This window comes from Mirounga angustirostris, unplaced genomic scaffold, assembly GCF_029215605.1.
Source record: "Mirounga angustirostris isolate CCGP_5_RB_7025 unplaced genomic scaffold, mMirAng1.0.hap1 SCAF_11, whole genome shotgun sequence".
Lineage (NCBI taxonomy): Eukaryota > Metazoa > Chordata > Mammalia > Carnivora > Phocidae > Mirounga > Mirounga angustirostris.
Window position 1 is genome coordinate 94,162,001 of NW_026991719.1, and position 23,709 is coordinate 94,185,709.

At 41.0% G+C, this 23,709-nt stretch overlaps 1 long non-coding RNA gene across 1 annotated transcript; it reads right to left on the reverse strand.

Annotated features, from left to right (window-relative positions):
• Positions 1-7,566: 7,566 nt before the first annotated feature.
• LOC129045349 (uncharacterized) lies at positions 7,567-19,078 on the reverse strand. Its single transcript, XR_008504951.2, has 4 exons — positions 18,957-19,078; positions 13,838-13,902; positions 9,858-9,962; positions 7,567-7,801 (listed from the first exon to the last, which is right to left on the reverse strand). It is a non-coding gene; the product is annotated as an uncharacterized LOC129045349 (long non-coding RNA).
• Between the last annotated feature and the right edge of the window lie 4,631 nt (positions 19,079-23,709).

The following is a 23,709-nucleotide window of genomic DNA, read 5'->3' on the forward strand; positions in this document are numbered from 1 at the left end:
TCTATGAGGCCAGCATGACCCAGATACCAAAACCAGATAAAGACAGTACAAAAAAAGAAAATTACAGGCCAGTATCCCTGGTGAACATAGATGCATAAATCCTCAACAAAATATTAACATACTGAATCCAACAATACATTTTAAAAAATCATTCTCCAAAATCAAGTGGGATTTATTCCTGGGATGCAAGTGTGGTTCAATATTCACAAATCAATCAACATGATACATGACATTAAAAAGAGAAATTATGGGGCACCTGGGTGGCTCACTCAGTTAAGCATCCAACTCTTCATTTCGGCTCAGGTCATGATTGCAGGGTCCTAAGATCAAGCCCTGCGTTGGGCTCCGCACTGGGCATGGAACCCACTTAAGATTATTTCTCTCCCTCTGCCCATCCCCACTTGCACTCTCTCTCTCATAAATAAATAAATAAATAGAAAGGATAAAACCCATATTATTTCAGTTGAATCGGAACAAGCATTTGACGAAGTACAACATCCATTTATGATAAAAATCTTCAACAAAGTAGGTTTAGACGGAACATACCTCAACATAATAAAGGCCATATATGAAAAACCCACAGCTAATATATTCAATGGTGAAAAAGTGAGAGCTTTTCCCCCTAAGTTCAGGAACACGGCAGGGATGTCCACTCTCACCATTTTTATTCAACATAGTACTGGAAATCCCAACCATAGCAATCAGACACACACACACACACACACACACACACACACACATGCATCCAAATCAATAAGGAAGAAGTAAAACTTCCACTACTTGCAGATACTAGATACAGAGAACACTAAAGACCACCAAAAAACTACTAGAACTGATAAATCAGTAAGGTCTCAGGATACAAAATCAATATACAGAAATCCATTGCATTTCTTTACACTAATAATGAGGTAGCAAAAGAGAAATTAAGAAAACAATGCCATTTACAATTGCACCAAAAAGAATAAAATACCTAGGAATAAACTTGACAAAGGAGGTAAAAGACCTGTACTCTTGAAAACTACAAAACACTGATGAGGGAAATGGAAGATGACACAAACACATAATAAGGAAAATGACACAAAATGGAAAGATATTCCATGCTCATAAGTTGGAAGAACAAATATTGTTAGAATGTCCACACTACTTGAAGCAATCTACATATTTAATGCAATCTCCATCAAAAAACCGATAGCATTTTTCATAGAACTAGAACAAATAATCCTAGGGGCGTCTGGGTGGCTCAGTTGGTTGACCGTCTGCCTTTGGCTGGGGGTCATGGTCTCGGGGTCCTGGGATCGAGCCCTGCATCGGCCTCCCTGCCCGGTGGGGAGTCTGCTTCTCCCTCTCCCTCTGCTGCTCCCCCTGCTTGTGTGCTCTTTCTCTCTCTCTCTCTCTGTCAAATAAATAAATAAAACCTTGAAAAAAACAAACAAATAATCCTAAAATTTCTGTGGGACCACAAGAAACCCCAAATACCCAAAGCAGTCTTGAAAAAAAGGAACGAAGCTGGCGGTATCATAATACCAGATTTCAAAATGTACTCCAAAGCTGAAGTAATCAAGACAGTATGGTACTGGCACAAAAATAGACACACAGATCAATGGAACAGAATAGAGAACCCAAATATAAACCCATGATTATATAATCAATTTATGACAAAGGAGGCAAGAATATGCTATGGGAAAAAGATCGCATCTTCAACAAACAGTATTGGGAAAACTGGACAGCTACAGGCAAAAGAATTAAACTGAACAACTTTTTTACACCACACACAAAAATAAACTCAAAGACGTAAGTGTGAGACCTGAAACCATAAAAATCCTAGAAGAGACCACAGGTGGTAATGTATCTAACAGCTGTAGCAACATTTTTCTAGCTATGTCTCCTGGGGCAAGGGAAACAAAAGCAAAAATAAGCTATTAGGACTACATCAAAATAAAAAGCTTCTGTACAGTGAAGGAAACAATCAACAAAACTAAAAAGCAACCTACAGAATGGGAGAAGGTATTTGCAAATGTCATATCCAGTAAAGGGTAAGTATCCAAAATATATAAAGAACTTATACAACCCAACACCCCCCCAAAATTATTCCATTAAAAATGGGCAGGGGCGCCTGGGTGGCTCAGATGGTTAAGCGTCTGCCTTCGGCTCAGGTCATGATCCCAGGGTCCTGGGATCGAGTCCCACATCGGGCTCCCGGCTCAGCGGGGAGCCTGCTTCTCCCTCTGACCCTTGCCCCTCTCATGCTGTTTCTCTCTCGCTCTCTAAAAAATAAATAAAATCTTTAAAAAAAAAAAAAATGGGCAGAAGACATGAACAGACATTTCTCCAAAGAAGACATCCAGATGGCCAATAAAAACATGAAAAGATGCTCAACATCACTCATCATCAGGGAAATGCAAATCAAAACCACAATAAGCTATCACCTCACACCTGTCAGAATGGCTTTATAAAGTCAAAAACACAAGAAACAGGTGTTGGAGGATGGAATGTTCTGAACATATCTGGTAAATCCATCTGGTTCAGTGTGTCATTCAAAGCCATTGTTTCCTTGATTTTTTGTTTGGATGATCTGTCCATTGATGGAGGTGGGGTGCTAAAGTCCTCTTATTATTATTGTATTATTACTGATGAGTTCCTTTATGTTTGTTATTGACTGTTTTATGTATTTGGCTGCTCCCCTGTTGGGTGCATAAATATTTACAATTATTATATCTTCTTATTGGATTGTCCCCTTTAATATTATATTGCATCCTTGTTTGTCTCTTGTAATGGTCCTTGTTTTAAAGTCTAGTGTTTCCAATATAAGCATTTCTACTCCGGCTTTCTTTTGACATTCATTTGCACGATAGATGATTCTCCATCCCCTCACTTTCAATCTGAAGATGTCTTTAGGCTTAAAATGGGTCTCCTGTAGGCAACATATAGATAAGTCTTGTTTTTTTTTAACCATTCTGTCACCCTGTGTCTTTTTTTTTTTTTAAGATTTTATCTATTTATTTGACAGAGAGAGACACAGTAAGAGAGGGAACACAAGCAGGGGAAGTGGGAGAGGGAGAAGCAGGCTTCCTGCTGAGCAGGGAGCCCGATGCGGGGCTTGATCCCAGGATCCTGGGATCATGACCTGAGCCGAAGGCAGACGCTTAACTGACTGAGTCACCCAGGCACCCCACCCTATGTCTTTTGATTGGGACATTTAGTCCACTTACATTCAAAGTAATTATTGATAGATATGTATTTATTGTCATGTATTATTTGTTTTGTGGTTGTTTCTGAAGATTTTCTCTGATCCTTTCTGGTGTTCTTTCATGGTTTGCTTGTTGTCTTTACTGATATATCTGGATTTCTTTCTCCTTATTCTTTGCATGTTTATTACAGGTTTTTGATATATGGTTACCATTAGGTGTGTATATAACCTTTTCTGCTTACAGCAGTCTATGTTAAGTTGATCATGATTTAAGTTTGAACCCATTCTTTACTCATCTCCTCCCTACATTTTAGGTATATGTTGTCATATTATAGATCCTTTTTTTGTGAGTTCTTTGATTTTTTTACAGAAATATTCATTTTTACTGCTTTTGTGTTTCCTCCCTGCATCTCTTTTGTTCTCTCCTTTCCACTCAAAGAGTCCCCTCTAATATTTCTTGCAGGGCTGGGTTAGTGGCCATGAACTCCTTTAATTTTTGGTTGTCTGGGAAACTGTTTATTTCTGCTATTCTGAGTGATAGCCTTGCTGGATAGAGAATTCTTGGCTGCAGATTTTTCCCATTCAGCACTTTGAATATTTATAATGCCACTCTCTTCTTGTTTGGGAAGTTTATGCTAAAAAAAAATCCCCTGCTAGGCTTATGGGTTTTCCATTATAAGTTACTGTCTTCTTTTGTCTTGTGCTTTCAAATCTTTTTTCTTTATCACTGTATTTTGCCAATTTAATTATAATATATCTTGGTTTGGGTCTACTTTTGTTGACTTTGTTGGGGGTTCTCTGCACCTCCTGGATCTGGATATCTGTTTCCTTCTACAGATTTGGGAAGTTTTCTGCTCTTATTTCTTCAAATTTTTTGCCCCCTTTTCTCTCTTCTTCTTCTGGAACTCCTATAATATGAATATTATAACATTCGATGGAGTCACTGAGTTCCCTAAGTCTATTCTCATGTTGTATAATTCTTTTTTCTCTTTCTCTTTCTTTTTTATTTTTTTATTTTTTTATCTCTTTCTTTTTTTTTAAAGATTTTATTATTTATTTGAGAAAGAGAGTGAGGTTGAGCACAAGCCAGGAGAAAGGCAGAGGGAGAGGGAGAGGGAGAAGCAGACTCCCTGCTGAGCAGGGAGCCCAAGACAGGCCTCGATCCCAGGACCCTGGGATCATGACCTGAGCCACAGGCAGACACAACCATCTGACCCACCCAGGTGTCCCTTTTTTCTCTCTTTTGTTCAGGTTGATGACTTTCCGTTACTCTTCTAGGTCATTAATTCATTACTCTGCTTCTTCCAGTCCGTTGTTCATTCCATTAAGTGTGTTTCTCAGGGCACCTGGGTGGCTCAGTTGGTTAAGTGACTGCCTTCGGCTCAGGTCATGATCCCACAGTCCTGGGATCTAGTCCCACATCGGGCTCCTTGCTCAACGGGGAGCCTGCTTCTCCCTCTCCTTCTGCCTGCAACTCCGCCTGCTTGTGCTCCCTCTCTCTCTCAAATAAATTTTTAAAAAGTGTGTTTCTCATTTCATTTATTGAGCCCATTATCTCTCCTATGTTATTCCTTATCTCTGTGTTAAGAGTCTCACTCATGTCTTCTACTCTTTTCTCAAGTCCAGTGAGTATACTTATGATCATTGCTTTAAATATTCCATCAGGCATGTTACTTCTATCTCTTTCACTTACATCTCTGGCTGTGACCTTGTCCTGCTCTTTTGTTTGGGATGAATTTCTGTCTTCTAATTTTTTCTAAGTCTCTGAACCTGTTTCTGTGTGTTAGGAAATTTAGCTACATCTCCTAGAGTTAATGCTCTTATGAAGAAATCCTATAGTGCCCTGCCATGTAGTGTCCACTGTTCCCCAGGGCCTGGTGCTTTTGGGATTGTCTCCAGTGTGTGCTGCATGTGCTCTCCTCTTGTCTGCAGAGGCTCTCTTTGCCTGTTGTGGGAAGTGTTTGGTCCCTGGCCTGAATGTGGTGCATTTTGATTAGGTATGCTCTGGTCTGCTTGTGAAATAAGACCGGTCACCACTGCCACTAGAACTGAGGCTTTGCAAAACTCCCGGGTTGGGAGATGTGCTGGGAGATGTGCTGTGAGCAGGAGTCTGGTCTGGTCTTCTGGGTGAGGGGCACACAGCACTGGGACTAAGGCAAGAGAGACTGGGAAGGGCAGTTCCACCAGAGTGCAGGGGGGTGGGACTTGGTGTAAGCAATTTAGGTAGTGAGTGTGGATGCTATGCTGGTTCCCACAGGTGGCCCTGTGCTTATGCTGAGGAGTTGGGGAGGGAAATGGTGCTGGTCAGTTCCTTTGTTCCCAGAGGGTGTCTCCATGAATGCTGCCTCTCTGGAACATGCTGCAAAATGAGCAAATAACCTCTCCAGTGGGTGCCCTAGGTACTCTTAAGATCCCTGTTTCCATGCTGTATGTCCACATGTTGTTTGCCTGCCTTCTCTCTAAGAGTAGTGCAGTACCCTCTGGGCTCTATCCCAGCCAAGCTTGCTGACCCTTAAAACCAGTCATGGGGCACCTGGGTGGCTCAGTCAGTTATGCATCTGCCTTCAGCTCAGGTCATGATCCCAGGATCCTGGGATTAAGCCCCATGTCAGGCTTCCTGCTCAGCGAGGAGTCTGCTTCTCTCTCTCTCCCTCTGCCCCTCCCCCCACTCGGTTCTTCCTCTAGCTTGCTCTCTCTCAAATAAATAAAATCTTAAAAAAAAAACAAAAAACAAAAAACCCAGGCTTTAAGCCCCACTGGTTGCTAGAAGTCATAAAATTTGGCCCCACTTGCTTTCCAAGCCAATTGCTATGGCGATTCATTTTCCCCATGCTCCCCTGTATGTTAGTCTATCTCTCATCCTTCTCCATGAGCATGGCTCTCTCCCCACCACAGCGGCCATGATCCATTTCTCTCCCAAACTGTGTCTCCACACTTCCTACCTTCTTCCGTTTGGCCTCTTATCTACCTTTAGCTGTAGAGTTTGTTCTCAGTCTTCAGGTCAGTTTTTTGCAAATGGCAAATTTCATACAGTGCTGGAGAGATTGTATATTGTGACCAAATATTTAAAGTACATTTTGGCAAACACATGTATTTTGTTTATTTGTTTGTTTTTATTATGTTCAATTAGCCAACATATAGCACGTCATTAATTTTTGATGTAGTGTTCAATGATTCATTAGTTGCATATAACACCCAGTGCTCATCACATCACATGCCCTCCTTAAAACCCATCACCCAGTTACCCCATCCCCCACTCCCCTCCCTTCTGTAACCCTCAGTTTGTTTCCCAGAGTCCAGAGTCTCTCATGATTTTTCTCCTTCTCTGATTTCTCCCCATTCAGGGGAGGTGGGAGGGGTGATGGGTGAAATATGTGACAGGGATCAAGAGTACACTCATCTTGTAATGTACAGAATTGGTGAATCACTATACTGTGCACCTGAAACTAATACAACACTGTATGTTAACTATACTGGAATTAAAATTAAAAAGCATAGTGTCTTGGGGCACCTGGGTGGCTCAGTCGTTAAGCGTCTGCCTTTGGCTCAGGTCATGATTCCAGGGTCCTGGGATCAAGCCCCACATCCGGCTCTCTGCTAGCGGGGAGCCTGCTTCTCCCTCTCCCACTCCCCCTGCTTGTGTTCCCTTTCTCACTATGTCTCTCTCTGTCAGATAAATAAAATCTTAAAAAAAAAAAAAAAAAGCATAGTGTCTTATCCTGGATTATCTGAATGGACTCTAAATTCAATCACATATATCTTCATAAGAGAGGGAGGAGTTTACAGATAGACACAGAGGGGATGGCCATGTGAACATGGAGCAGAGAGAGATGCAGCCACAAGCCAAGGAATGCTAACAGCCCCGAGAAACTGGAAGAGGCAAGGGAGAGATTGTCTCCCAGAGCCTCCAGAGGGAGTGTGGTCCTGCCGACATCTTGATTTTGGACTTTTGGCCTTTAGAATTGACAGAAAAGATTTTGTTTTTAGAAGCCATCTAGTTAGTAGGCAGTTATTATGGCAACCTTAGGAAATGAATACGTTTATCCTTATACCACTTTATTGATTCTCCTTTCCTTGCTATATGAATTTTATATCTCTATGGAGTTAACTCTATGGAGTTTCCAATTGAGATACTGTCTGATAGAGAAACATAAGACAATGAGCTCACAAGGGAAATCGAGAGTCAGCAGTCTTATTCTCTAACATTATATAATACCCACAGGTATGCAGTTTTCATAAATGACCACTGAGGGCCAGAAGATGCTCAAGAACATTCTGTAGTCAAAGTTTTCCCATTGAGTTCATTCTTACAAAGGAGAATCAAGTCATGCACTTCAAGAATAAATACATGGAATTCAGACTGATACATTTATTTCTGCTTTATTCCATAAGACCCAGCAAGTGGTGATTTTGGAGGAGGAGGTCCTCCAACAAAGGTGATAGTGGTGATGATGGTTTACCACTTATACTAGGTAAAGAAGTTGGAGAAGGAAGAGCAACTCCTCAGGGTAGAGATGGTGCGGGTAGAGGGGTTCGTGGGCGTGGCCCTCCATCTGCCTATGAATGTGCTGGAAGAGATCCTGAAATCTAAGGGCAACCTGAGGGCCCATGCTCCTGTAACATAAAGAATCCAGTGTTTAAATGCTGCCAATAAAATACGTAGCAAATAACTCATAACAGTAGACGTTTGAGTTTTCTTATACATTCAAGGTGCTAAAAGCATTTTATCATGCTTTTCATTATTTATCACCATTCGAGGACTTAACAATATAGGCAAAAGACTTCTACAGATATTTGACCAACCCAAATAATGCAAAATTAGATTTCATGGTGAGAAAATACAAAGAAGAGTTAATCTCCACAGCTTGGGCCTGTTAGACTAGTTGGTTCAAATATAGATAATTAATATAAGGTCTCAAAATAGGGATGATTCCTATAAGGTCATGGTTTATTCCCCTTGGGAGTCAATTAGCTTTAAACAGAGTCTCTCTCACAGTGCCAATGACCTAGCTGTCATGTAATAATATAAATAATAACCATTTGCACAGTCGTATGCTTTTCAGAGTTTTTACATTTCTTATCCCTTTTGATCCTCATTATAACTTTGTAACATAGGTAGGGTAAGTTTCATCTCACTTCTTGTGGATGCAGAAACTGAAACTCCCAAGATTTAAGGGACTGAACAAAGTTCATGCAGTTAGTACGAAACATGATTAGGACTTGAATGCGGTTCTTCACACACCTAATTCAGCTCCCTTTCTTTTTTTTTTTTTTTTAAGATTTATTTATTTGAGGGGACAGCAGAGGGAGAGAATCTCAAGCAGACTCCCCGCTGAGCATGGAGCCCCATGCGGGACTTGATCTCGCAAGCCATGAGATCATGACCTGAGCCGAAACTAAGAGCTGTACGCGTAACCGACTGAGCCCCCCAGGCGCCCCTCAGCTCCCTTTCGACTACAGCAGGCTACCTCCTCATGAATGCATGTCATCTGTCACGAGCTGAGGACAAAACCTCGGGGGTAAAAAAAAGAGTAACTGACTTCTCAGAGATGTGAAAAGGGAAGGAGGATAGGAAAAATAAATGTAGTGGAAAATTATAAAATATTATAGTGAAACAGGACGAACTTGGGAAAAGGCCACTAGATTGGGTTGTTTGGAGTTCGACATAAGTTTTTAGTAGAATGGTAAAAAGAGACAAATTTAAAAAACAAACACCTAGTGAGCATCTCCTCTGTTAAGATGCAGTCTTCACTTTCTGCATATTCCCTCCAAACATAAGCTGTCTTGAGGACCGTTCTCAGCCAGCTGAGGAGTTTAGACACTCTTATGAAGATGTTAAGTATACACAGATGTTTTTGTCAAAGTGAATAGATCATGTTCATAGGTTATTAAATGATGGCCGAGAGGTCTACAAAGGGCTTTGGTTAATCATGAAATTGAGGATTTTCTTTTTGGAAGGAATTATTGTGGACCCAGTTATTCACATCCTCATGACAATTTCCTCCTGAAAACAGTTTTGCTTGTGTAATATATTCTGTCACAAAACATTCAGTGCGGCTTAAGAAACTGATGCCTGAGTCTTAGAAAATCAAATCTGGGACGCCTGGGTGGCTCAGCCGTTAAGCGTCTGCCTTCGGCTCAGGTCATGATCCCGGATCCTGGGATCGAGTCCCATGTTGGGCTCCCTGCTCCACAGGGAGCCTGCTTCTCCCTCTGCCTCTGCCTCTGCCTCTGCCTCTCTGTCTCTCTGTTTCTCATGAATAAATAAATAAAATCTTAAAAAAAAAAAAGAAAAGAAAAGAAAATCAAACTTGTAGGGTTATGTAAATGAAAATGTTAATTTTACCAGAAAGTCTACTTCTGGGGCACCTGGGTGGCTCAGTTGTTAAGCGACTGCCTTCGGCTCAGGTCATGATCCTGGAGTCCCTGGATCGAGTCCCGCATCGGGTTCCCTGCTTGGCAGGGAGTTTGCTTCTCCCTCTGACCCTCCCCGCTCTCATGGGCTCTCTCTCATTCTCTCTCTCTCAAATAAATAAATAAAATCTTTAAAAAAAATTTATTAAAAAAAAAAGAAAGTCTACTTCTGGCCACACATTCCTTCCATCTACCAAAATAATTTCCTGCCATAGAACTCACCGTGACATGATACAATATGATCTAGTTTTATTACCTGGGTTCACTGTTGCCAGGATTCTGTCCCAGGCTCTTTGATCTTTTTTTTCTTTTTTTGCATCTTGGCTTAAACTTCGGTTTGGGCTCTGAATTCTTCATTTACCTGCAATGATCACCAGCATAAATGTATACTTAATCATAGTTTTAAACAATATTATGTATGAAATACAGCATTACATTTCAGATCCTCAGTCACAATTATTTTCATGACAATTAAGGATCCATGTGGGGGGTGCGGCTAGTGCTGCTGGTGGTAGTGGGTGTAGTGGAAGGAATGAAGAAATAGGTCTCCAACCAAAGACAGACAAAGTCATTTTCACTTCTGGAAAAGAAAAGTTTTGCATGATTTATCATGGACATCTTTACTATTTTAATTGTTTTAGCCATCCCTACTTGAGTTCTGGAAAATGTCCCACAGTGGCTGATCCAAAACTTTTCTAGTCTATTTAAATTTCAAGCCCCCCCCCCCCCCCCCGCCAAGAGCCTTCATGGACAGTAAATGAACTTCCCAGAAGATGGAGGACCTCCAGTGTGAGATAGTTCAACTTGACTATTATCCATGTTAAGATTTCTCTGAGTCCACACTCTCATCTCCAACCGCCCCCCCCCCGAAGTTATCTTCTCCACGTGGTTGTTTTTTTTCCCCCCAAGCTTGGTGCCTATACAAGCGAACTGTCCACAATTTCCTTTTTTATGTAAATAGTTCGTTTGTACATTCTCACAGAAAAGCACTGAATCTTTCTGCTTGTAATTTAAATTGGCTAAACGATCTGTAACCACACATAAAATCGGAATCACAGGGACGCCTGGCTGGCTCAGTCGGTGGAGTGTGCGACTCTTAGTCCCAGGGTTGTGAGTTTGAGCCCCACTTTGGGTGTAGAGATTACTTAAAAAATAAAATCTTACAGAAAAGCTGTGACAGATGATCATCATTTGCTTATTGCCGACAATGCCAGCCCCAAATTAAGTTGATTCTAAGATTCTCAAAGGGAATTTTGAATGTGCTCCTTGAAACAATAACATTTGATGCATCAAGTTCTAATAAAAAAATCCAACTTCTTTCACCAAAAAACTGACAATTTCATACAAACATTTTATACTCCAAGCTCTTAGAATTTATTCTACCCACAGAAAAACAAAGAAATCCTGAAGTAACTTCAGTGATACTCTAATTCTTGTTGAGAATTGATTACCTCCAAGATAAGCCAAACTCTCAAAAGAGAGACCACACAAGCCCTTTATGTTGCTATCAGAGGCTGAAAACTAGAGACCATTTACACTTGTGCTCCTTTCTTACACCAACAAGAGAGAAATACTATACTGAAGTTTCATAGGATTTAAGAGAAAAAGAAATGAAACTTCTGATAGAACCTAATGGTAGTTATGCTTGCAGGAGAGAAGCAAAAGAAATCTAGATTTAAATCACATTAGCATAGTAATCAATCCGTCATTTGTTCTACCTACCACATTTATATAAGTCATTCACATGGAAAGAAAAGGCAAACTCAAATTCTAGCAAGTCTACATGAGGTAGCACCATCATTTAAAAATTTTTAAAGATTTTATTCATTCATTCATTCACAGTGCGAGCAGGTGGAGGGGCAGAGGGAGAAAGAATCTCAAGCATGGAGCCAGACGCAGGGCTCGGTCTCAGGACCCCAAGATCATGAACTGAGCCAAAATCAAGAGTCGGTTGCTTAACGGACTGAGCCACCCAGGTGCCCTAAAATTTTTTAATTAAATATTTCAAGGAAACCAAGTAAGGTCACTCCAAGCAGGGAGAGAAAAGAGAGATACACCATTTTGTTGCTATCAAGAAGAGTGACATTAGAGACCATGGCAGACAGAACTAGGTTACTAGCTTGTAATTCTACAAAGAACCACCTATTCAAAGGAAATGAAACCTGAAGGGATGCAATGCAGTTTAGCCACGAAGGAGGGCACATGCAACACCCCTGTAGCGCCTAGTTTTGGTGAACAAGGGACATTGCACTCCAGGGCGCTACAGGACCTCACCTCACAAGGCCATTACTTTCAAGATCAGGAAATGTAGCTGATTTTCCTGATACATAGGAACAGACACAATGAGGAGTCAGAGGAATATGTACCAAATGAAAGAGCAGGACAAAATCACAGCAAAAGCGCAAAATGCAATGGAATGAGAAATTCAGATAAATAAAAGCTGATGGTAGTTCATTACTATTAAATCTGCCCTGCAAGAATTGCTAAAGGAAATCCTTTAGGTTGAAATAAAAGGATTCTGGACTGTAACTCAAACCCATATGAAGATCTAAAGTTCTCCCATAAGGCTTTTCAGAAACCCCAAATCCTGGAAACAATTTGAATGTCCAGCAACAGGTAGATAAACAAAATATATCCATATGATGAAATACTCAACAATAAAAATGAATGCACCATTCATGAGGATACACCATGGATGAATCTTGAAAGTGTTGTGCTGTGTAAACGAAGCCAGAAACAAAAGGATTATTGCTCTATGATTCCATGTATATGATTTTAAAAAAGACAGAACTATATGGACAGAAATTAGATCAGTATAGTTGCCAAGGACGGGAAGTAGAATGAGGTCACAGACTACAAAGGAACCTGAGAAGACTTTCTGGAGTCATAGAAATATTCCATATCTTGATTATGATAGTGGGTACATGATGACTAAATACCTTTGTCAAAACTTGTACAATTTTGTACACTTTGAAAGTGAATTTTACAATAGGTAAATTATACCTCAATAGAAATGAAGGTATATGAAATGAAAGTTCACGCAGAGACCCACACACGTAGGTACCTAGCCTTATTTATAATGGCCAAAAGCTGGAAACACTCCAAATGTCCGTGAACAGATGAATGGACATACTATGGCATATCCATACAATGGAACACCACTCAGCCACAAAGGGAATGAACCACTGACACAAAGAACATGGATGAATCTCACAACTATTCTGAGTTTAAAAGGCCAGGAAAAAAAAAGAGAGTACATACTCTATGATTTCATTTATATAAAACTCCAAAAAATTCAAAATTTTGTAAGTGATATACAGCATATCAATGACTTTCAGGGGATGAGAGGGACAGGGATGTGTAAGGGGAGGATAACAGAGGGGAAAAGGTAATTTCAGGGGATAGTGAATATGTTCCTTATGTTGATTTGGTGATATTATCACAGATGTGCATGTACATCAAAATTTATTAAATTTTATTTAATTTATTAATATTTATAATTTTTAATTATAAAGCTATGTATAAAAACTTCATATTTCATGGTTGGTAAGATTGTATCACGTATTTCTTAATTTTTTTTTAAGATTTTATTTATTTGACAGAGAGAGACACAGTGAGAGAGGGAACACAAGCAGGGAGAGTGGGAGAGGGAGAAGCAGGCTTCCCGCTGAGCAGGGAGCCTGATGCGGGGCTCGATCCCAGGACTCTGGGATCATGACCTGAGCCGAAGGCAGAGGCTGAACGACTAAACCATCCAGGCGCCCCTGTATCATGTATTTCTTTAAGCACAAGCACTTGCCAGTTGACAAATGTTTTGCTTGTTTACAGTGCTTCACTATCATGCTACCAAAAAAAGAAATCAGTATCTGTCGTTAAGTTTTAAATCCTGGGGCACCTGGGTGGCTCCATCAATTAAGTGGCTGTCTTCGGCTCAGGTCATGGTCCCAGGGTCCTGGGATCGAGCCCCGCATCGGGCCCCGCATCGGGCTCCCTGCTCCGCGGGAAGCCTGCTTCTCCCTCTCCCACTCCCCTGCTTGTGTTCCCTCTCTCTCTGTCTCTCTCTCTCTGTCAAATAAATAAAATCTTAAAAAAAAAAAAAAGTTTTAAATCCACAAATACTAAGAACTGTATAACCAAAACAAAATTTCAAAGTGTCACAAAACAGAAAGGAGAGTATATGTAATGTAATTAAGTTATTAAGTAAAACAACTATATCAAATATTTAGTAAGCCCTACCTTTTTGAAAATGTCCACTGCTGTGTTGGTCGCTTTCCTCAACTTTTGCCTAGTCCATGAAGAATCTATTAAGGTTAAACACAAGCAATTAGAAATTATTGTATCATATTCCTCAGGCAAAAGGTGACTGCCAGTCTATGCTTCTATTCAGACTGTCATTTTTATGTCAATTGCCATTAAAGAGAAATTGACCTGGACCACACATAACGCATAAGCTACCACATACTGTTTCCTCAGCTGACTTACTGAGTTCAACAGTAGGCTCCTCGAGGACCATAACCAAAAATCCATGAACATATCTTGACCAAATTCTCACCATTTTTAAGGAATTCCAAATATTTTTAACTTTTATGATTATAGAATTCTATACAATTTTGTTCATAATTTCTTATGGTTGGAACTGTGTCAAAGACTCCATATTTACAATGATTAAGTCTCAAAATACCCTTAAACCAAAAGCAGTGATAGGACATACAATAACACTCATTAATTCAGGATTCCTATGACAGATTTCACTTAAATAACATTTGATCTGGGGAAGAAAGTATCAAATACATAAGAAAAAAAATTTCTCAAGTACACTCAAATACACGAGGTGCATGTTTTATAAATATATATGTAATTGCCTTAATGATAAATTATCCTTAGTTAAGCAGGAAATAAATATCTAAATAACCTCTTTGGAGCAACAATGTAGTTTTCATTACTGTATGTTCCAAAGGATTATAAAACATGATGTAATGGATGTGTTCGTTATTTTGATTGTGGTGATCATTTATCAGGTGTAACATATATCGATTTTATAAAATGTACACTTTATTTTTTTTTAAGATTTTTTATTTATTTAATTGAGAGAGAGTGTGCATGAGCTGGGCGAGGGGCAGAGGCAGAGGGAGCAGCAGAGTCCCCGCTGAGCAGGGAGCTCAGGGAGTTCCATCCCAGGACCCTGGAATCATGACCTGACCCAAAGGCAAATGCATAACCGACTGAGCCACCCAGGCACCTCAAATTGTACACTTTAAATGGGGCAGTTTGTGTTCCGTCAATTATACTTCTATTAATAAAATTTAGAAAAAAACCGCAAAAGTTGTGTGTTTGGGGCAAAGCAACCAAGGAAAAACCTGGTTAAGTAAGCAGAGCAAAGACTGGTCTGATCCAGTCTTGCTGGCTATGCTTGAGAATTATTTTTATGCTGATTCCAAGGGGAATTCATTTGAGTTTCGGGCAAGGGGCCTATACGATTTGAGTGATGGAAGCCACTAGAATCACAGATGAGTGAAAGTGGAAGAAGAGACATGGAGCTTCCTAAGTCCAGGTGCTCTTCAGAATGATGTCAGAGGTTTCCTTAAAGTTCCTGAAATATCTGCAAATTTGTGTATGTATGTGCACATGTGCATTTCAATTTTTTTATTGAAGTATAATTGACATATGATGTTATATTAGTTTCTGGTGTACAACATATTGATTATACAATCCTATACATTACTCGGTGCTCATCATAAGTATAGTCACTGTCACTGTACAGCATTAATACAACATTACTGACTACATTTACTATGCTGTACCTTTTTTTATTTTATTTTATTTTTTTTAAGATTTTTATTTATTTATTGAGAGAGATAGTGATAGAGAGAGAGCATGAGAGGGGGAGAGGCAGAGGGAGAGGGAGACTCCCCGCCGAGCAGGGAGCCCGATGCGGGACTCGATCCCGGGACTCCAGGATCATGACCTGAGCCGAAGGCAGTCGCTTAACCAACTGAGCCACCCAGGTGCCCCTGCTGTACCTTTTTTTAAAAGATTTTATTTATTTGGGGCGCTTGGGTGGCTCAGTCGTTAAGCGTCTGCCTTCGGCTCAGGTCATGATCCCAGGGTCCTGGGATCGAGCCCCGCATCAGGCTCCCCACTTGGCGGGAAGCCTGCTTCTCCCTCTCCTGCTCCCCCTGCTTGTGTTCCCTCTCTCGCTGTGTCTCTCTCTGTCAAATAAATAAATAAATAAATAAATAAATAAATAAAGATTTTATTTATTTGAGAGAGAGCAGAGTGTGAGAGAGAACACACGAGTGGGGGTGAGGGGCAGAGGGAGAGGTAGAAGCAGACTCCCCACTGAGCAGGGAGTCCAATGCGGGGCTCCATCCCAGGACCCCGGGACCATGACCTAAGCAGAAGGCAGACACTTAACCGACTGAGCCTCCCAGGCACCCCTATGCTGTACTTTTTATCTGTGACTTATTTAGTAACTGGAAGCCTGTACCTTTTCATTCCTTTTATCTATTTTGCCTATTCCCTCATCCACCTCCCTTCTGGCAACCACCAGTTTGTCTCTGTATTTAAGATCTATTTTTTTTTATTTATTTGTGGGGTTTTTTTGATTCCACATATAAGTAAAATCATATGGTATTTGTCTTTCCCTGACTTATTTCACTTAGCACAATACCCTCTAGGTCCATCCAAGTTATTGCAAATGGCAAGATCTCATTCTTTTTTATGGCTGAGTAATATTCTAGTGGTGTGTGTGTGTGTGTGTGTGTGTGTACACACAGACACCACATGTTCCTTATCCATTAATCTATTGAGGGACACTTGGGTTGCTTCTATATTTTGGCTACTGTAAACAATGCTTCAATAAACATAGGGGTGCATATATCTTTTGAATTAGGGTTTTCATTTTCTTTGGGTAAATATCCAGTCGTGGAATAACTGGATCATATGGTATTTCTATTTTTAATTTTCTTTTTTTTTTTAAGATTTTATTTATTTATTCATGACAGACAGAGAGAGAGAGAGGCAGAGGGAGAAGCAGTCCCCAATGCGGGACTCGATCCCAGGACCCTGAGATCATGACCTGAGCTGAAGGCAGACGCTTAACCATCTGAGCCACCCAGGTGCCCTATTTTTAATTTTCTGAGGAACCTCTATACTGTTTTCCATAGTGGTTGTACCAACTTACATTCCCACCAAAAGTGTACAAGTGTTCCCTCTTTTCTCCACAACCTTGCCAACACTTGTTATTTGTTGTCTTTTTGATTTTAGCCATTCTGACAGGTGTGAGGCTATATCTCCTTGTGGTTTTGATTTGCACTTCTCTCATGATTAGTGACCGCTACACCAAAATAAAAAGCTTTTGCACAGCAAAGGAAACCATCAACAAAACAAAAAGGCAGGGGCGCCTGGGTGGCTCAGTCATTAAGTGTCTGCCTTCAGCTCAGGTCATGATCCCAGGGTCCTGGGATCCAGCCCCACATCAGGCTCTCTGCTCGGTGGGAAGCCTGCTTCTCCCTCTCCCACTCCCCCTGCTTGTGTTCCCTCTCTTGCTGTGTCTCTCTCTGTCAAATAAATAAAATATTTTTAAAAAAAGGCAACCTAGTGAATGAGAGAAGATATTTGCAAATAATATAGCCAATAGGGGTTAATATCCAAAATATATAAAGAATTTCTACAACTCAACACAGAAAAAAAATGAATCTGCTTAAAAAATGGACTGAGGACCTCAATAGACATTTTTCCAAAGAAGATATACAGATGGCCAAGAGACACATAAGAAGATGCTCAATATGCATGTACTTTAAAATTAATTTCCACACTATTCATCAGCTTCTAGGAAAGGTCCTTGAGCACGCATTTTTAAGAACTTTTCATTTAACTGCCCCACATATTAGTTGAAGATCAAAACCTGGAGAAGTAAAGAAATTTGTTCAAAATCAGAGCTAGCAGGTTGATGAGATCACAGGGGTGTTTGGGTCCTGCCTCCCCTCTCTCTCCAGGTGCTCTCCTCTCTCCCTGCTCCAGCTGCTGATTCACAGAGCTTAGGAACTGGCACACGGTACACGAAGCCAGTGTCTGCGGAACCCTGACCCACTCACCACGTCAGCAGGAGAGACTGTGCCGAGGATATGGTCCATAGGAGGTGATAAGCCAGTACAACCATTAGAAAACAGGCTCTTAGGACTCCTTCATCAAACTTGTAGAACGAGGGGTGCCTGGGTGACTCAGTGGGTTAAGCGTCTGCCTTTGGCTGAGGTCGTGATCCCGGGGTCTTGGGATCGAGTCCTGCATCGGGCTCCCTGCTGAGTGGGGAGCCTGCTTCTCCCTCTGCTTGCCACTCCCCCTTCCTTGTGCTCTCTCGCTGACTCGCTCTCTCAAGAAAATAAATTCTTTTAAAAAACTGGCATAACGTTCTAAATCACCTACATGTGTCTTACTGTTAAAATCATAAAAGAACACATCATCATAATAAGCTACTCATCTTTCACTATTACTCTGAGGCTGCCCTGTGCCACAGACCAAAAGAAGAACATAGAATTGGCATTCACAAGTGTAGTTTTCGTCTTACAAAGACGAAAGACTTACTGTCTCTGTCAAATAAATAAATAAAATCTTTAAAAAAAAAAGATTTTATTTATTTGAGAGAGAGGGAGAGAGCGCACAAGCAGAGGGAGTTGCAGGCAGAGGGAGAAGCAGGCTTCCCGCTGAGCAGGGAGCCCGATGCGGGGCTCGATCCCAGGACCCTGGGATCACAACCTGAGCCAAAGGCAGACCCTTAACCAACTGAGCCACCCAGGCGCCCTCACAGGGGAAGTTTCAACATCATCCTTTTCCTCAGCAGTCCAGGGAGACAAACAGGATAACCTCAAATTTTTCCTAGTTCTAGGGTTAATGAAAGTATCAGGCTACTCCAACAGCTTTAGAAGGTATCAAGGTACTGAAATAACACCACCTTTCTTTGCTCCATCTTGAGCACTAAAACCCGAGCTATAATATTAATTGAAGTCTAATGTACACATGATTCCTACAAGACTTCCATGTCACCAGTATAAACTGGATTAAAACATTTCAGAAAGTCATGCTTGTAAATATCAAGGGGATAAAACACAAGGTACAACTTACCATGAAACCAGCTCTAGTCACATCATGGCCAGATAGGTTAATATTTCCAATCCCCCAGGCTCACGATCTCTCATGATCATCGTAATGAACCATTAGAGAGACTGAGTGTACGTGGACACAGTGCTAACCAGATATTAACAGAGGAAGTTCTGTGCGAGGCCTACTTTGAAAAAGGAGCCTATGTGCTGAAGGGGGTAGCACAGAATCAAAGTACAACTGAGCTGACTTTACTTACCTGTCAGAAGTGTGACGTCAGTGTCTGCTCCTCGTCTAAGCTTGAACTCTGTGTCCACACCACGGCAAGGGCAGCACGTACTGTCGATCACACTCTTCGGTTTTCTTCAAAACCGTGAGCTGAAAAGGAAAGAAATTATTTTTGATTACCCTTGCTGCGGATACGAATCAATTTCTCTAAGTAAAGATTCTGCATGAGAAAGAGAAGAATACACCAGTCTTTTACTAGCCCTGTAACAGGAACCCTTCCAGCCACCACACACCCTTGGGAGAAATAAGCCTAGACTTAAAGATGGTCTGGGCTTTATATGCTGCAAACCCTTTGTGATGTCATCAGCTGTGACCATTTGGTGACCTCACACTGTAATTTGCTGGGATTCAGTGGCCAGAGATACTGATCAACCTTTCTGCTTACTTAAACTACTGTCCCTGAGGTTAATGAAATAAATATCCTGTTAGCCCTATATCCACGGATATAGAAATGTTCCCCACTTGCTACTTAATGATTCCAATGAGGGATGAATATCTTGGCACTAGGTGGCAAGGGACAGTTTGGATTTTGTACAGCTCTGTCACTCAAGTAGCTGTGAACAGCTTATAAAACTGGACTTAGCCACTTAAGATGCTAAGCAAGGAATAATTTATGCACATGTTCAAGAAAGATCCAACATATAGAAGCATACATGCTTAGTACGCATGGCTAGAGCCTCAACTTACTCAAAGTAGCAAAGGTCTTGAACCATATCTTTTTTTTTTTGAGATTTTATTTTTTATTTGACAGAGAGAGAGAGCACAAGCAGGGGGAGCAGTCACAGAGGGAGAGAGAGGAGCAGGCTCCCTGCAGGGAGCCCGACGCGGGGCTCGATCCAAGGACCCTGGGATCACGACCCGAGCCGAAGGCAGACGCCTAACCGTCTGAGCCACCCAGGCGCCCCAACCATGTCTTAATTACATAAACCATCAAGGTAATCCTGGCCCTAAACACAGCACCTATTACATCAAAACTGGAGGGAAAATGATTATTGGTCAGGGGCTAAAAGATTTAACAGAGTAACAGCAGAAAGAGGTACAGGATATTCCCTCTCGTTGCAGCTCTCATCCCCAGATCTCCACAGGGCTCTCCTCCTACTTCCTTCACATCTTATGTCACCTTCTCAATGAGGTGTCCAATCCACCTGAAGGTGCAAATCCCCACAGCCACCCCATGCCCTACTCCCCTCTCCTGCCTTCGTGTGCTGGAAAGCTCGGATCATTATCCCTTATGATATATATGTGTCTCATTGGTCTTATTTTTTCATTCCCCCCCACTAGAAGGTGAGCCCCATGTGAGCTGGGATTTCCCCCCCCTTTACACGGTGTATTTCTAGCAATAAGAATGGTGCCAGACACATAGTAGGTGCTCAGCAAAAATGAGTCACCCTGACCTTCTGGGCCCTCATGTTTATGTCATTCCTACTGGTGAACCTGCTAACCATATAGTGTGTGTCTTTCAGAATTTCATTCCACATATTTGCATTTTAATACAAGGGCCCATTAGATACCATCCTCCGCAATTAAGCTCTTGAATATGTCTACAATACAGTAATCCCTCTTTTTTTTTTTTAAGATTTTACTTATTTATCAGAGAGAGAGAGAGACAGAGGCAGGCAGAGGGAGAAGCAGGCTCCTTGCTGAGCAAGGAGCCCGATGTGGGACTCGATCCCAGGACCCTGGGATCATGACCTGAGCCAAAGGCAGAGGCTTAACCGACTGAGCCACCCAGGTGTCCCTACAGTAATCCCTCTTATCTGTGGAAGACATGATCCAAGACCCCCAGTGGATGCCTGAAACCATGGAGAGTACCAAATCCTATATATGCCATATTTTTTCCTGGACAAACATATCTATGAGAAAGGTTAACTTACAAATTAGTTACAGTAAGAGATCAACAATAACTAATAATTAAGTAGAACCATTATGACAATATACTGTAAAGTTATGTGAATAGAATCTCTCTCTCAAAATATCTTATTGTACTGTACTCATTCTTCCCCTTCCTATGATGATGGGAGATGATAAAATGCCTACGTGTCAGGATGAAGCGAGAGGAATGACATTAGGCATGGTGACATAGTGGTAGGCTACTATTGACCTTCTTAAACTATGTCAGAAGGAGCATCTGCTTCTGAACTACAGTTGTCTGCGGGTAACAAACTGGAAAAGGAAATCGTTGATAAGGGGGGACTATTGTGCTTAAAATCACTTGGGGGCACCTGGCTGGCTCAGTCAGTGGACCATGTGACTCTTGATCTTGGAGTTGTAAGTTCGAGCCCCATGTGTGGTGTGGAGTTTACTTAAAATTTAAAAACAAATTTAAAAAAATCACCTGTCTTCAGTCCTAACTGGAAACGTAACCAATTACAGATGTGTAAATGTAACCATAATCAACACTTTCAGTTTGGTATTCTGTCTATCTCAATAACATACTCAAAATATGATTATTTTATCAGTTTTGGTTGGCATAGTTGTTTTTGTGGACTTTTTAAGCTCTTTAACATGGATCATTTGGGGCACCTGGGTGGCTCAGGTGGTTCATCATCTGCCTTCCGCTAGGGTCATGATCCCATGGTCCTGGGATTGACTCTCACGTGGGGCTCCCTGCTTGGCGGGGAGCCTGCTTCTCCCTCTCCCTCTGCCCCCCTCCCCTGCCCCTGCTCATGCTCTTTCTCTCTCAAATAAATAAATAAAATCTTTAAAAAAATGGATCATTTCAAACAAAGCAGATATAACAATATAACAAATATTCTATGTACCAACCAGCTTCAACAAGGACCAATATTTTGCCAATTATGTTTTATTTATTTAATTTTTTTGCCTGCATATTTCAAAGCATATTCCAGATATCATATGTCCTCATGCATAAATTCAAGGAAGGTATTTCCTCCACGTACTCTACTGTACCATAAACTCTAACAAATAGGACTTTAAAAAAACATAAGCAAAATACCATCATTACATCTAACAACAATTACAATTACTCCCTGATGCCATATCAAAACATCCATGTGTAATGAACCTGTTGGACTTGAATGTGTCTTTTAAATTTGATTTGTTCTTACTGGGATGCAAACAAGGATCATACATAGCATTGGCTGAAATATGACATAATCTTCGTTATTGATAACCACTCTCACCCCGTTTTTTTTCTTGCCACGCCTTGGATGAAAAGACTGAGTTATTTGTCCTGTAGAATTACTCACATTCTAGATTTCTTTGTATGTATCTTCTTGCTGGCCATGTTCCATGAGAAAGAGAATTTCCTAAGTGACATCTATGAACTTGGTTAGATTTAGGCTCAGTTACTTTAGCCAGAACATTTTATAGTCAACACTTTGTACTCTTATTACATTATATCAGAATGCACATGATATCTGTTGCTCACATTTTTGGTGATGTAAACATTGATCAGTGGATTGCAGTATTCTTAGTTTACCCACACTGTACAATTTTCTAAAAATCTTTTACCTAAATTTTATTGAATTTATGTGCTGGTTCACATTTTTTTATTGATATGCCCTTCACATAACATGTAACTCACCACATTAAAGTATACTAGTCACTGTTTTTTAGAATACAAAGAAAAGTGTGCAGCAATCATCATAATAAATTTTAGGACATTTTCATCACCTCAGAAAGAAAGTTCATACTTATTATCAGTCTATTCTCATTCTTTTTTTTTTAAGATTTTATTTATTGATTTGACAGAGAGAGACACAGCGAGAGAAGCAACACAAGCAGGGGGAGTGGGAGAGGGAGAAGCAGGCTTCCCGCGGAGCAGGGAGCCCGATGTGGGGCTCGATCCCAGGACCCTGGGATCATGACCTGAGCGTAAGGCAGATGCTTAATGACTGAGCCATTCAGGCACCCCATTCCCATTCTCTTGATGGGACTGATAACCCACCGGAATGGTATAAAGGTAGCTTCAAAGTGAAAACACCGGAGATACAAGAGCAGCGGAAGCCTTGTCTGAATTCCTCTTATCTGGCTAAAGCAGTGGGTTGTTTTTTTTTTAAAGACTTTATTCATTTATTTCAGAGAGAGCACAGAGGAAGAGAGAGAGGGAGAGGGAGAAGCAGACTCCCTCTGAGCAGAGAGCCCGACGTGGGGCTCGATCCCAGGACCCTGAGATCATGACCTGAGCTGAAGGCAGGTGCTCAACTGACTGAACCACCCAGGTGCCTCAGCAGAGTTTTATGAGACAGCTGCCACAACCTGCCCCACCCCCATTGGGGGGGTTCTCTAATCAGGGAGGCCTGGTCTTGAGCCTTAGAACATTCCAAAAGATTGCATAAGCAAACCTCATAAGAACTTTCCATCCTTTGAAGTGCACCCCGCCTTGTGAAGTTGGTATATAAACCCCTATCTCAAGCTCTTTAGGGAGCCTCTTCATCTAAAAGCTCTCACATAGTAAATAAACTTTTCTCTTGTTAATTTACTGTTAATTAATTTGCAGTCCCCAGTCACTGTACTAAATTGGTAGAGGAAAAGTTTTTCTCCCAACATCTCCCTGCCATTAGCTCTTGGCAACCAATAATGACTTTATATCTCTATAGATTTGCCTGTTCTGGATATTTTTAGTGAATGAGATCTTACTATGTGTGGTTCTTTAGTGTCTATCTTTTTTCATGTATCATGATGTTTTCAAGGTTCTTCAGTGTTTTAGCTAGTATCAGTTCTTCATTTCAGATTATGGCTAAATAAAAATCTATGGTATG